Source organism: Caretta caretta, chromosome 9, assembly GCF_965140235.1.
Source record: "Caretta caretta isolate rCarCar2 chromosome 9, rCarCar1.hap1, whole genome shotgun sequence".
In the NCBI taxonomy this organism is placed as follows: domain Eukaryota; kingdom Metazoa; phylum Chordata; order Testudines; family Cheloniidae; genus Caretta; species Caretta caretta.
In genome coordinates, this window is record NC_134214.1 from 2818982 (window position 1) to 2833418 (window position 14437).

General features: G+C 48.4%; 1 protein-coding gene across 1 annotated transcript in view; it reads left to right on the top strand.

Annotated features, from left to right (window-relative positions):
- The window catches only part of FGF12 (fibroblast growth factor 12), a 290970-nt gene that overhangs the window by 52968 nt on the left and 223565 nt on the right, over positions 1–14437 (top strand). The window lies entirely within an intron of this gene.

Here is a 14437-nt window from a genome sequence, read left to right on the forward strand (position 1 = left end):
CGATCACGTCATAGTTCTTTGACATCACCAGGACCTCCAGTTCTCCCTGCTTGTTTCCAAGGCTTTGTGCATTTGTATATAAGCACTTGAGATAACCTGTTGATCGCCCCTCATTCCCAGTATGAGGCAGGAGCCCTCCCCTCACAGACATTCCTGCCTGTGCTTCCTCCCGGTATCCTGCTTTCCCACTTACCTCAGGGCTTTGGTCTCCTTCCCCCGGTGAACCTAGTTTAAAGCCCTCCTCACTAGGTTAGCCAGCCTGCTCGCGAAGATGCTCTTCCCTCTCTTCGTTAAGTGGAGCCCATCTCTGCCTAGCACTCCTTCTTGGAACACCATCCCATGGTCGAAGAATCCAAAGCCTTCTCTCCGACACCACCTGCGTAGCCATTCGTTGACTTCCACGATTCGACGCTCCCTACCTAGGCCTACCTACCTAGTTGCTCAAAGGCAGCCGGCAAGCAAGGAAGCTGCTGACTGGAGCAGCTGAGCACCTCAAGAACATTATATTAATAGAGCATCTGATCTCCCAGTAAAACAACAAATCCATAATTCATGTGACCAACAGAGAAGTCTCTGAAAGTCACAGATATTTTAACCATTGTCGGTATTAAAATGATTTAGAGTCTGAGTGGGGAAATTTTGTATCGGACGCTTAATCTGTCTGCCATGCTTGTGAAACACAGATATTGTTCGGTGTGTTTTGATCTGGGATTCCTGCTCAAGACTGTTACAGAGTCTGGCTCAAGAAGAAAATCCAGATCTGGATCCAAACTTTACCACAAATTCAAAAACGGTTCAGATCGAAGGTTCCAGTTTAGCCCATCTCCAGTTTCCCCCCATCCCTTCTATTTATAAGTCACAATCTACCTAAAACAAGGTGATGAATGAAAAAAATCGTATGTATTCTGGCCACTTTTGCAGTTGGAGTAACTGCATGGTAAGGAACACCATCTGAACTTCAGTCTTTTATGGAAAACTATCTGGAAATTTTTCATCCTACTTTGTAGACAGTTTTTTGCAGACTTTTAGCAAATGTTTCTGTTTTTCAGTGGGCTTCAGTATTAATAGCCAATTGATGCACTCAACCAAAGTAACCACAAATATAATCTAATGGGGCCACCCCATGGTTACATGATCCCTAGATCCATGGGGAGATATGCACCCACATGGCGTTGGTGCACTGTGTCTATTGTCTGTGTCAACGAAAATGAATTATTATAGAAGAGACAAGTTTTTTTGCAAATTAAGCATGCTGCAAAACTGAAATTAATCTGCAAAGAAGTCCTAAATCTTCATTTTTAAAGGTGAAAAATGATCGTGATGCTGGCAGGCCAGATGTCAGCTCTTTTCCAGGCTGCAGGTATTAGCTAAGAACTAGCAAACTTACAGCTAGAGACTAGAGCAGGTCACCTGTATGTTAGTTTTGCTCAGCATAGATATTAGTTTTATAAGAATGTATTTAGTGTTTAGACTCTATGAAACACTTGTAAATTGCTGCATGCATTGATCTAACTTGTAATGTGTGGATTCCATACGATAAGAAAATATGTAAGTTTTGCTTTATAGCTTTGACAATGTTGCTCTGAACTTGTGAAACCAGGCACGTGAAGCTCCCCCAACCCCCGCCCATCCAGAACGGTTATCAAAATCAGATGGGTCATCAAGGAACATGGCAATTCAAAGGATTGATTAATGGCCCTATCGCACCTTGGAAATGCTACCTGCAAGGAAGCTCAGAGCTGAATGAAGGAAATAAAACAAAGCCCCAGGAAAATCCTCCCTTTTTTTATTTGAGCATGAGGTGAGCTGTAGCTCACGAAAGCTCATGCTCAAATAAATTGGTTAGTCTCTAAGGTGCCACAAGTACTCCTGTTCTTTTTGCGGATACAGACTAACACGGCTGTTACTTTGAAACCTCCCTCTTTTTGGCTCTTTGAAAAGCATTGCAGAGAAAACATCATAAAACAATAGACTTAAACACACACTAAACATGCCTGGAGTTACCCACCAGTCTCATGCGGCCCTGATAGGGCAGAGTCTTTCCAAACCTTCTGCAAAGATTGCCCCCACCCCCCCTTGGACAGGAGGTCCTGTCCATTTGCCGGGTCAGAAAGAAGGCCTTGAGTCTGTTCAACCTCATCTGTTTAGAGTATAAGTCCTTTCTTTGTCTCCCAGTCCCTGGAAAACCCAGTTTGAACCAGTCTATGCAAACCAGCCCGGGATGGAACCTCTCCAGAGTTATTCACAATCTCAGGGTAACAGTGGTACTGAAACACTTTTTAGAGTGTGGGGTGCTGCAACCCGCCTCACTCCCGTCCACGCTCCCCGCCTCCCTTAGAACTGGGGCTGGGAGCAGGGGGGCACCCTGGGGTTCTGGGGCGGGGGATGGGGGGAAGGGCACGGGCATGGGTAAGGAGGCTGAGGCTGGGGCCACAGCTGGGGGCAGGTGCGGAGCCCCAGGTGCAGGGCTGGCAGCCGGGACCCTGCATGTGGGGCTAGGCATGGAGCCCCGGGTGCGGTGCCGGCAACCAGGACCAGCAGCCGGGACGTCCGGGTGTGGAGCCCCCCGTAAAACCTGGGGGTGCCCCCCACTCCTAGTGTCCATGCCTATGCAGGGTAATCACCCCTCTACTGTCTGTTAGTCCCTGGAGGAGCTGTGGGGACCCTACCATGGAGTAGAACCCAATCATACACAACTGTTCATAAAGCCAATATCGTGGTCTCCAAAGATACTTGGTGGGGTTGCAATGTCTGTCACAGCCCTATGCTCCAAAATGCGACTAAATTTCCCTCCTTTCTGGGGTCTAAGGCAGTCGCAGTGAGAAGGGAAGGTACCGCTTGACTATTGGGATATCGCGGACTCCCTCTGTGCTTGTAGGCGCTGTTACTGGGGTCTAATTGGGAGGTGCAGTATTTGCAACTCTCATTCATGTCGATGGGACCTTTGGATGTTGGGGATCAAGTGCGATATTTGTCCTCTGCAGATCTTCATCCGAAAGGTGCCACGATGCTCTACAAATGCAGAGTACTATTAACCAGGCTACACCGCAGCTTATAAAACAGAGCCTTCATCTACCCACAATTATCTTGGGTCAGTAGCAATGGGAAAAGACATTCACTGGGTTTCTTTTTAATTCTGTAAATTGTTGTTCTTATTTCAGCAGGATAACTGTCATTTGTTGGTTAAAATCTGAACTAGTTTTTGCTAAGCTGTATTTTCCTTTGCGGATGGTGAACAGTGCCAGTGGGACCTAGTCAAAAAAAGCCGAAGTGTGTGTGTGTTTCCTTAATAAACATTGCCTCCCACAAGGACAGACAACTCCGCTGAGAAAAAACGTCATGTAAAAACCAACCAAACAAAAACATTATTTTCTCCACCTGACTTTGCCTTTGTCTATTTATGATCTCTGCTTTTGATGTTAACCGTTACATATTATTGACTATCTGTAGTTGTTTGTGCAGTGGAGGGAAGGGAACAGTCCACAGCAGAAGTATTTTTCTCTGTCTCTTTGTTGTTCTTCCTGCTTTTGCTGCAACGTCTCTCAAGTTGTACTTCATCCTCGCTACGAGCCACTTGTTTATTGCCCCTACTTGGATTAACTTGGAACTGCCTGACTGTATGGTGTGGGCTGAACGCTGCTAACGGAGATTCTCCATTAGCTCAAGCGGTGGACGACTGCGACGGGGGGAAAGGGACGTGAGTTCTGTCGTTGCTCTGGCTGTGACGCTCAGAGTCACTGTGATGGACAGCACGGTGAGAGCCATGAATGAGCCTCAAACTTATTCCAGTCGAGTCTGGTACCTTGTAATTCCCGCGTTCTACCCATCCTGGTCCCTTCTAGTCACTAGTTTGGGTACGGATTCTGCAAACAGTTACACACATGCTTAACTTGTACAATGTTTGGCACACTGGACCTGGCATGGTTATAGACTTGCTTGGCACTTGTACCTGAGCCCTTAAAAAACACTCTAATGGCAGATGGCTACTACAGAGATGGCGGCGAAGTAGGACCCTAGAAAATCAGAAAAGCTCTGAAATACCTGAAAGCTGAGCTGTATGTAGATAGAGCTTCCCCAGGAGAGCTTGCGGTGTATGGATCGTGCAGCATGTGTCCTCAGTCTGGGCTGATTTTTAAAACATCACCTGAAATTGGCTCTTTCTTCAAGAGGGGTGTGTGTGTGTGATTAGCTGAATTCAGAACTTGGAATGTTTCTTAATCATCTTGTAAATGTAATTGCTGTTCTAAATTCCTGAAAAACTTGATTTTGATTAGACCTGAAACCAAGTGTTCTCAGAAAAGGTTTGAATGTCTTGGACTACATGGCTCCATAAGATTGAGGGGCAGAGGGTGAGGGCTGGCACTTGTCTGTTATAGCCAGAGAGATGCGAGAGTTGCCTTCCATACTAGGGATTGATCCCCTCCCCAGGTCTTTATTTATTTTGAGAGGTTTCTCAGTTGGCTTCTATTTAGCACTTGCAGTTGCACTGGCTTCCTATTTTGCACCGAACTGACCACCAGATTTGCAAGCAGTCTAGTAGTTAGATCTCTAATGACTGTGCACCGACTATTTGCACTTGAAGGGTTTTGAATGCAAATAAGTCACTTCTCAAAATCGGGCCCTTGAAATCTGGGTAATAAAATAATTAATTAATAATTTTAAAAGGGATCAGATCAATGTGGCTATTTTTTTCTTCTGCACTGTTTGTATCCCAGGTTCCTGGTTGCAAAGGGGCTTAGCAGTGGAACTGGAGTTTATTCTAAGAGTGAACAATCCTTGTCCTCTTGAGGGTGTTTTCCTCGTCATTTTGCCGGGTTTCCTGTCCCCACCTCACTTGCTCGTGATGACATTTCCATTGGTCTCTGTCCATAAGCTGGACATGGGAACCATGGGGCTGTGAAGCTATGATAACGAATGGATGTTTGTAACGCATGTTGAGACCCTCCAATGGAAAGTGCTCCAGAAGTACAGAGGATGGTTGGTGCTACAGTAGGCTGCAGCTCCTTTGTCCTATGCATCCACTACAATCACCACTATGCTACTGTTCACTAATTATGGTGTAGATATAATACTGGTTTGAACTGTTATGGTGAAAGGCTGAAGGCTGTTGAAAAAGGTTTCCTGGGAATATCCCAGTTACCCAACCAACTTCATGTTGCCTTTTTAAAGTCCGGTTAAAAAGTCCATTATCAGGAAGAGGAGCAGCCGTGTTAGTCTGTATCCGCAAAAAGAAAAGGAGGACTTGTGGCACCTTAGAGACTAATGAATTTGTTAGTCTCTAAGGTGCCACAAGTCCTCCTTTCCATTATCAGGAAGGGAGCTCTCAGTTATAATGAGCGCCGCTGCTGTATGCAATCTTGCATTTCCTCGTGTATTAAATCAATGGTATACAGTAAGCCATTTCAGTCCTGTGGTGGAGGGTATTCTGCTGATGAATACTCCACCTGATCAGTCACTCTGGTAGTTGTGTCTCGACTGTCCATAGCTGAATGCAAGCGGGGGGGCTGGAACAACTTGCATTGGTGTGGGGGGGTGCTGAGAGCCATTGAACCAAACTCTAACCACACCTATGAATGCAAGGAATCCTTACTTTGGGTTTTGCAAGGATTAGGCCTTAAAATGTACTGCTTCTCAGCTGCCTTGCATCCTGTGGAGTTACCTATCTCTGCAAAATGCATGTAAAATGTTGCCATTCGGATGTGCTAGTATTTTACACCCATTCTGCACAGGTGTAAATGACTATACGTGGTGGAAGATTAGTGGTGTACCAGGTCCCCTGAATGAAGGTTTGCAGGATTGGGCCCTAAATCCTTGCTGGGATTTTAGCTACATCCATGCAAACATTTAGTGTAGACGCGGCTTGGACTGGTATGGCTGAGCTTCGTCTGAAGTCGGGGTGAGCTATGCCCAGGAAAGCCATAGTTTACACACATGCAGGGTGTTTTATGCAGAGCATTGTGCATGCATCAGTGTAGCTACATAGTGGCTAAAACCCCCAGAGGAGACCAGGCCTAAGATTTAGTGACCGGATCTGCAAGGGGGTCTAACTGGCTAGTGGGGTTCTCCAACCAGCCGGTCTGGGCATGCATCCTCCATGTTACCGCTGCCAAGGCTTGAAACGGGACCTGTGAGAAGCAGCTCAGCTGTGTGATGCTGCCTGGGCTAATCTGGTAGGAGCTCTGCTCAGCTCCTGTCGGATGGAAGCTGCTTTTTTGCATATCTTGCAATCTGCAGGATGCAGCACCAGGAGTTTTGGAAACGTAAATAGTTTCTCTGCCCTTGGGCGCCTGGAGCTCAGACGCTGTGGATTAGATGGCAATGGCAAAAAGGGGAAAGAAACAAAAATGTCCCTGGAATGTTTTTGTCTCCAAAAGGCGGCCGAATTCCATCAATGTTTCTGATGGGGAGGGGCGGGTCACAGATGTCCCATTGCCCCCACCTCCTAGGGCAGAGCGGCCAATCAGGGCTGATGCAGGAGCTGGGCGGAGCTCTCCCCCTTCTCCCTGGTGTTTGGGTGGGACCTGCGGGGAGAGGCAGCTGCTGTAGCCCTCCCACAGGACAGAGGGGAAAGAGGGAGCAGAAGGAGTCCAGCAGCTCAGAGCGCTCTGCTGCCCTGTGGAAAATGGATCAAGTCCTCCTCTTCCTTCCCCCCTCTGCTCCAGACTACCTCCACCCCTAGCCCTGGGAAGGGAATAAGAGTACCCTGCTGGAGCTGCTCTCCAAGCTGTGTGTGTGCCCCCCCTCCACAGCTGCACCAGGGGCTGAGGTGCATGGGGGGCAAGGGACAGATGCAGGGCGGAGGGTGCAGAATTAATTGATGTAGGGGTGTGGGTGCAGAACCGCCCTCTCTCTGTCCATGTGGGAGAGCTGGCAACGCTGCAGCGTCACCCCCACATGCTGGGGGCATGAGGGGGGGATGCTCAAAAACATGATGTCGTCTTTTTCCTCTATTCTTTAATCTGGCGAGCGTGGGGCCAATCTCATGAGTTGCTTTGGTGGGGTTGACCCATGATTTTAACTTTTTGGGTTGCAGATCTGATATACGGCTAGAACTGGGGCAGCTTTCACCAGCTGCTGGCCTCTCCGTGAGAGCCCTAGCATAGGCCAGGCACCTGCCGCCAAGTCCCCTTGAATTCAACATGCTGAAATTCTCATAGACACAGTGATGAAAACTGGTCTGGAAGCAGATAGTAATGTCGTATCTGCCTGTATCATCCGGCCATCTGCTCATCCCTCTCACTGGGCACCATGGATCTCGCTCAGGGCTCATTCACTACCGCTAGTAACAGCGTAGCCGAGCTCTGCGTGGGTGATCGTGAGAGGCGTTGACTCCCACCGCTGTCAAGGGGCCGTCTTCTTCCTTGCCCTGCCCTCTTTGATGTTCCTTAGGCCAGGTATAAAATACGACTAGATCAGAGGAGTAGTGTTTCACACCCACGTTAGCCAGGCACAGATACCTGCCCAAGGTGCAGGGCAACAGAGAATCAGGCTGTGAATTGTGGATTTGAGGAACGTGACTGTTGGATGCATCTCCTTTCCTCCTGGCTTGCCCCATGTGCAGCCAGCTGTCTAAAGTGGGTGTAGCGCATTCCTCTGTCAGAACTGTAGCATTTTGCACCCGCTTGGCATGGACAGACCGACAGAGGGTGCAATGGAGGAGAGCCACTGGCTGCATTCATGGGGTGCGCATGTACAGTCCGGAGCTGCTGGGAAGTTTTGAGTTCCCTTTCAGCATTTGTAACACCCGAGGGAGCTCCTCTGTCTCTACAACATTAAAATAACCAATGCACATTAACCTGTACGAAGCTGCTTTAGAGAAACACTTTAACGAAAGTCTCTGCACGCTGAGGGGAAAAACCCTGGAGCCTGGCTCGATCAGGAGTAACGGTATGAGACAGAATGCTTAATAGCGAAAACTACACCTGCTCTTAGAAGCTGATGGATGGAAAACTCCAAGTGCTTCCTCAGCTGCCTGCGGGTCTGCCTGAGAAAAGACGATAGGAATGAACTTGGACACGTTCTTAGGATCTGAATCCACTAATAACCAAAGGCTGGATTGAACTTCCCCTTGCTCACGCAGAGAGGGACCTTTCACCATGAAGAGCTCATGCTAGCTTTCTCCCCCTCTTGTGGCGATGCTAGCCCATTGGGGGCCCTAAGCAGGAATATTTTTAGGGGCCACCCCCACAACACATCATAAAAGGTAACTAGGGGGCCCCCTTGAGCAGCTTGGGGCCCTGAGCAATTGCTCAGTCTGCTTATATCTAGCACCAGCTCTGCTGGTCCACCTAAGCAGATCAGGAGCTTCTGCTGTGATGCACTCTGCTTTCTTAACTCAAGTGGGAAGGCTTCAGAGGTCAAGGGTTCACATCTCTCTGATGACCCACGTGGGAGGATGTAAAGAGAGTGACGTACACATGGTGCCAAGAATAAGGGATATAGATCCAAACCCTTTTTAAAATAAATCACCGAAACATTTCCCTGAGGATCAAGATTTGTGAAACTTAAAATAAAATGAAAAGGCACTTACCGGTACATTTTCAGCCGAATATGCATTCTGGTCCCTCTCTTCTCCAAGGCCAGAACATTGAAAAAGAAACTGTTTCAAAGTGTTTCCTTTGTTTCTCTGCTCACTGAATTGTGTGAGCCCTCTGAGAAGGGAGGAAACTAATTCTCAGGTATTAGCCAAGGGCTGCTGCTTAATCTCTCCCCATTCAGTAGTGGAAATACATTGACGGGCATGTGTTTACTCATGAATCTTAATTAATCCACAGTTGTTTTTCATCCTCCAATATGAATCTTTCTGAGCATTAGTACCCCAGAGGGAGGCTGGTTTGTTTACGCCACGTACCACCACAGCAGAGAATGTAATTCTGTGGGAACCCAGGGTTTTTACTCTTCATCTGGCCTTTTATTAACAGCTGCTGCAGCTCAGTAATTAACTGTAGCAGTTCTGGGAGTGATTACCTTGGGGTGAAGTGGCAGGTAGATGGTAGGCACAAGAAGGCAATGACTCAGCTGGTGCACGTACAAAGTTCAGATCACTAGCGACACTCCTGCCAATTAACTCCTCCGGCCAAGCAGCATGTCTGAGGCTCAACCACTATTGCAAAGCTAGGAACGTTTTTATTAATAATGGAATTTAAATTTAGTGCCTTGTAGGGCAGATTCTGTTCTCTTTCATGATGGTACCTGTAGCAAGGTTCTCACACAAATACCTTCATTATAAAGAGGAGGGTGATAAATTGTTCTCCTTAACCAGTGAGAATAGGACAAGAAACAATGGGTTTGAATTACAGCAAAGGAGATTTAGGTTGGAGATTAGGAAAACTTCCTAACTGTCAGAGTAGTTAAGTACTGGAACAAATTACCTAGGGAGGTTGTGGAATCTACGGGTTGGTGCGGTTTTTTAAGAACAGGTAAGACAAACACCTGTCAGGGATGGTCTAGACTCCAGATAATCCTGCCTCAGAGCAGGGGACTGGACTAGATGACCTATTGAGGTCCCTTCCAGTTCTACATTGCTATGATTCTATGTTAGTGCTTCTCCCACCCTCAATGGGCCACTGACTTTCAAAGAGGATTTAAGACCAGAGTTAAGAGAAAGGAGTAAAGTAAAGTTAACGTACAAGGGGCTAGAACGGCAGAAAGTAAATAAGGAGAAGATTTAGGGAAAACAGAATCATGTATTTTAAGGAGAAGGGAAGCCAGTGGTTAAAGAACAGGTTTGGGAGTCAAGAAATCTGGGTTCTGTTCCCATCTCTTCCATAGCCGTGTTGAGTGATCCTGGACAAATAACTTGTCTGCTCTGTGCCTCAGTTTCCCCATTGACAAAATGGGAATGATGCTGTGTCCCAGACAGAACTTAGTGGCTTGATTTATGAATGCTTGTAAATAGCAACAGTAACACTTGATCTTTTGGTAGCACCTTCCACTCAGGATCTCAAAGCTCTTTACAAGCATTCATAAATCAAGCCACGGACTGTCTTCTACATAGCGGGCTGATAAAGCCCATCCCTGGTTCCTATTGGTATTGAACTGAGTCGAGAGTGGGTGGAGAGGAACCAAATGTCATCGCATCCTCTAGGACGGCAGGACTTTGCAGAGCAACTGAACCCCCCCACCCCCCGGGTTTCCCTTATAGGGGAAAAAAGATCCTTCACACTGCATACTAAACTTCCTATTTTTAACTCCACGTAAGGTTTAGAAAGGATAGCAAAGCAGCCTGATGTTCCCTAAGGATTCAGTACGTGATATCAGCCTGTCCCTTCAGTGCCCTCCTAGGGATCATTAATTACAGCTGTGCACAATTAATCATTTTGAAGAATTTTTGCTATTTGCAAAGGGCAGGCACAAACCCGAGATCGAAGTCCCTGGCTGATGTAGAGTGAGGCCAACCCGCAAACGGTGAAACATTCAGTAGAATCTTTCCGCACTGTCTTGCGTCTGGGGAATTCAGAGTGGCTCACATGTTCTTCGAACTCGTTGTCACGGCCTCAGGCTGGGGGGGGGAATGAGGACTGGGCAGGACTCGGATCCTGACCAGGGTTCTGAAAAGTGTCTAGTGATTTATGAGGTCCCACTTGAGATGGCTCAACAGGGCCTGATTTTCAGACTGCAGGAGCTCAGTACTTTCCGGCCATCTATCGCCTTTCAGGGGTCTGGGGCTGGGCACCAAAAACCTGCAGCACCCCAAATCACTAGTGACTTTTGTAAAAGCTTAGCTTCCGTTCCTGGCTCTGCCATTGACTCGCTGTGTGAACCTGCACAAGTCACTTCTTCTCCATAAGCCTCTGATGTAAAAGGGGGAGGCTGATATTTACCCACCTTCCCAGGAGGCGGGGAGAAGACTTTACTAATGGAGAAGGCTGCATTTCCTTCCCCTGGAAAGTAGTAACCAGCTCTGTATTGAGAGATCTCTGTGAGAGGTCATATCCATGAGGCGCTGAGCACCTCCCTAACTCACTTGACACAGCTGGTGCTGGGGTTCCTCTGTGCCTTACAGGACCGACTCCTAGAAGCCACAGAATGAGAGCGGAGTGTGAAATGCAGGTAGGGCTGGGGCCCATCTCAACATGTAATGTGTCCTTCTCACAGCAGCCTGCCTGGGCCATGTTCTCTGAAAGGAAGCTTGTACCTGTAAATCAGGAAGACCTCTGTCTCATCTGGTTACTGGGGGCTCGGGTCAGGTGCCAAGGTGAAGTTCAAGTGGGTGAAAATCAGGGCTTTGCTGGTGCCCCTGGTGTGACACTAAGTACGCAGCTATTTCTGCTCCTGCCCTCTGAACAGCTCCTTTGCCAATCTGATTAATTTGGACACATCCCTGGACCCCGGGCCTAGGGCAGAGGAAATGTGGAGGAACGAGAATGAGCCATTGCTTGTTCTGTGCGGAGTCTCAGGATGGAAGGGGAAAGCGGAGCATAAAATACTTGTAAGTAGCATTTTCTGCTGCCCAGAGCTCCAAGCCCTTTGCTGTGGATGGGGAAGGTCATCAGCGCCACTTTTACAGAGGGAGAAAGAGGGAAGGGAAGGGACTCATCCAGGGTCACAAAACAGGTCCGTGGCAGAGTCTGGAACAGAACCCAGGTCTCCTGACTCCCAGCCCAGTGTCCCTAGTCACCAGGCCAGGCTGCGAGAAAGTCCCTCCTTTGTAGCTTATTGGTCTGAATCTGGCCCCAGTTGGCAGAGAAGAACAGTTGTTGTCTCCTGCTGGCTCTTCGATGCCCAGCATCTGCAACAGGTTTCCATACACCAGTTATCCGAGGGGCAGCTGTCTTCATAAACCAGTTTCACTAGCTTGTTCCTAGTCGGAACACCAGTAAATATCGTTCCAACATTTGCTCTGGCCAGAGCTGGGTCCGGCTCCTAGCGAAGTCTCTGGAATTTCCCCTACAGTGCTCACAGTTAGGTGCAGGGTTTTCAGACGCTCTCAGCATTGGTCTTACGCTGCTCCCAAGGGTGTCCGTGGGAATTCAACTGCCTGCTGCAATGGGAGTTAGGTCATCACCGAGCACCGTTCAGAGTCCCAGGGTACAGTTTGAACAAGCCCATTGGCCTGAGAGATGGGTGGATCCAGCTGTGAGCAGAGGGCATGGTGGCAGGGCGGCACTGAAAAGCCAGCCACTGCCTGGGATGTGGGTAAACACCAGACTTCAGTCCCCAGCGCTCACATCCCCAGGAGAGCTTGGTGACGCTTTTCGGCTAGAACTTTTTTCAGCAAAAAATGCAGATTTGGTGACTCTGGAACATTTTGCAATTTGTCTCTTAGGTCTAATTGTCCATGTTAAAAAAAAAAAACAACCCCAAAATGCATTTTGGTTTGACTTTTCCAAATGAAACCTTTAGATTTTTCAACTTGAGGGGATTTTTCATTTGGCATTTTCCTTCAATTTTATTTTAAAAAATTCAAAACCATTAAAACACTCCAAATCAAATGGAAATGTTTGACCCCAAAGGGTCCCGCTCCCCTCCCCAATTTTTCAGATTTGCCAGCGAACCAAAACCACCTTTATTAACACAGCTCTGCCCACGAGCACTAAAAGGAGGGGTGCATGCTGGCTGTCTCCTGAAACCCACTGATAGTTGCTGGTCTCCTGCGGAACCCCTTGGCCGGAGTACATCTGCCAGAAGACATATATTGCCCTCTTAAGGTATCCCCCAGCCTCTACATTACCCTGTCTAAAGATGCAATAACCCCCCCCCCCCACAAAGCTTCTAATGTTTTTCAAATTCTGTTTTACTAGGTGCTGTAAACTCCATAGGTTGGCCAAATGGGCATCTTTTGTGGCTGCTCATAATGAAATCCCTTCTCTCTCATCAGGCAAAGAACTGCCCAGCTCAGTTGCCTTTAAATCCAATAAGCACGACGAATGGGAAGAGAAGTGGGGGGATGCACACTGGGCAACAGCTCTTGATTCTCTCAGCAGGCTCCTCGATACTCCCCACACACAAAATAGTGGGCCAGATTCTGACCTCAGTCGCATGGGCGTAAATCCATTGGTTTGGATGGAGTTGCTGTGTAACTCAAAGCAGAATTTTCCTATTGTCTAGAGCAGGGGTGGCCAACCTGTGGCTCTGGAGCCCCATGCGGCTCCTCAGACGTTAATCTGCGGCTCCTTGTCTAGGCACCGACTCCGGGGCTGGAGCTACAGGTGCCAACTTTCCAATGTGCCGGGGGGTGCTCGCTGCTGAACCCCTGGCTCTGCCACAGGCCCTGCTCCCACTTCACTCCTTCCCACCCCCTCCCCTGAGCCTGCCAGGCCCTCGCTCTCCCCTCTCCCCCCCAGAGCCTCCTGCACGCCACGGAACAGCCGATCAGGAGGTGCGGGGAGGGAGGAGGAGGCGCTGATTGGCGGGGCAACCGGAGAGCAGGAGGTGCTGGGAGCGGGGTTGGGGAGCTGATGCGGGGCTGCCGACTTATTACTGTGGCTCTTTGGCAATGTACATTGGTAAATTCTGGCTCCTTCTCCCGCTCAGGTTGGCCACCCCTGCTCTGTAGTTATGCATTGATCTGTGTGTTCCTAGAACATCAAGAGCTAAAATATGCCCATAGTGGGATGGGAAAGGAGGCAATAGAAATGCAGCCCATGTCAACAGTGACTCCAGGTCCTTAGAATCGATTGATAATTTGTCGTCCTTTGGGTAAGGAATTTGGGGGTTTTGCTGCAGTTTCTGATTGAGCAGGATCCCGTCACAAAATACCTCCACCACCACCTTTGGCATGTTTCAGCCTGAGAGCAAAGGCTCGGGAGTGACCGGGCTTGAAGGTTGGATTTTCTTCCCTGCACCCCACAGAAGTACTTCTGGGTCAGGCATGAGACACGTTGGCAGGAAAGCATGGGGAGAAAGCTTGCACAGCTGCTGCCAGTTCTGCACGCTGCTCTGCAGATCCATAGACAACCTCACTCCTCAGTGCTTGCCGTCTGGCAGCTGCGCTAAACAATGGACTATCTAGTGTGCAGCGCTGTCCAGGAAAACCCCACGGAGCTTTGGGGGAGATGAAACGTTCTCAAATGGACGTGTCCCAGGGTCCAGTCTGACTGATGTTCGTTAGTCACAGCTTTTAGAATGAGGTATTTGTGCAAACAAGGGCCCTGATCCTGAGAGAAGCTGTGCCCTTGTTCCAGGGACTGAGTGCCCCACGTCCTGTGGTGGGAGTTGAGGGTGCTCAGCACCTTCCTCAGAAGAGGAATAAGTCCAAAAGTCTGTGCCACTATTGTACTTCTAATCAGGGAGCCTTTAGTTCTGCATCTCTTAGTCCATAGTTTTCTTTGTTGCTGGATGGGGAATATGCTAATCTGAAATGAATACAGACCTGAGTATATTATTGACCAGAACAGGGCAGACCCATATTCTACAGCATAGCTTCCTCATGAATGTCAGTTAAGAACTGCTCAGTCCATCTCATGGCTAACAGTCCATATTACCTAATGTCCCC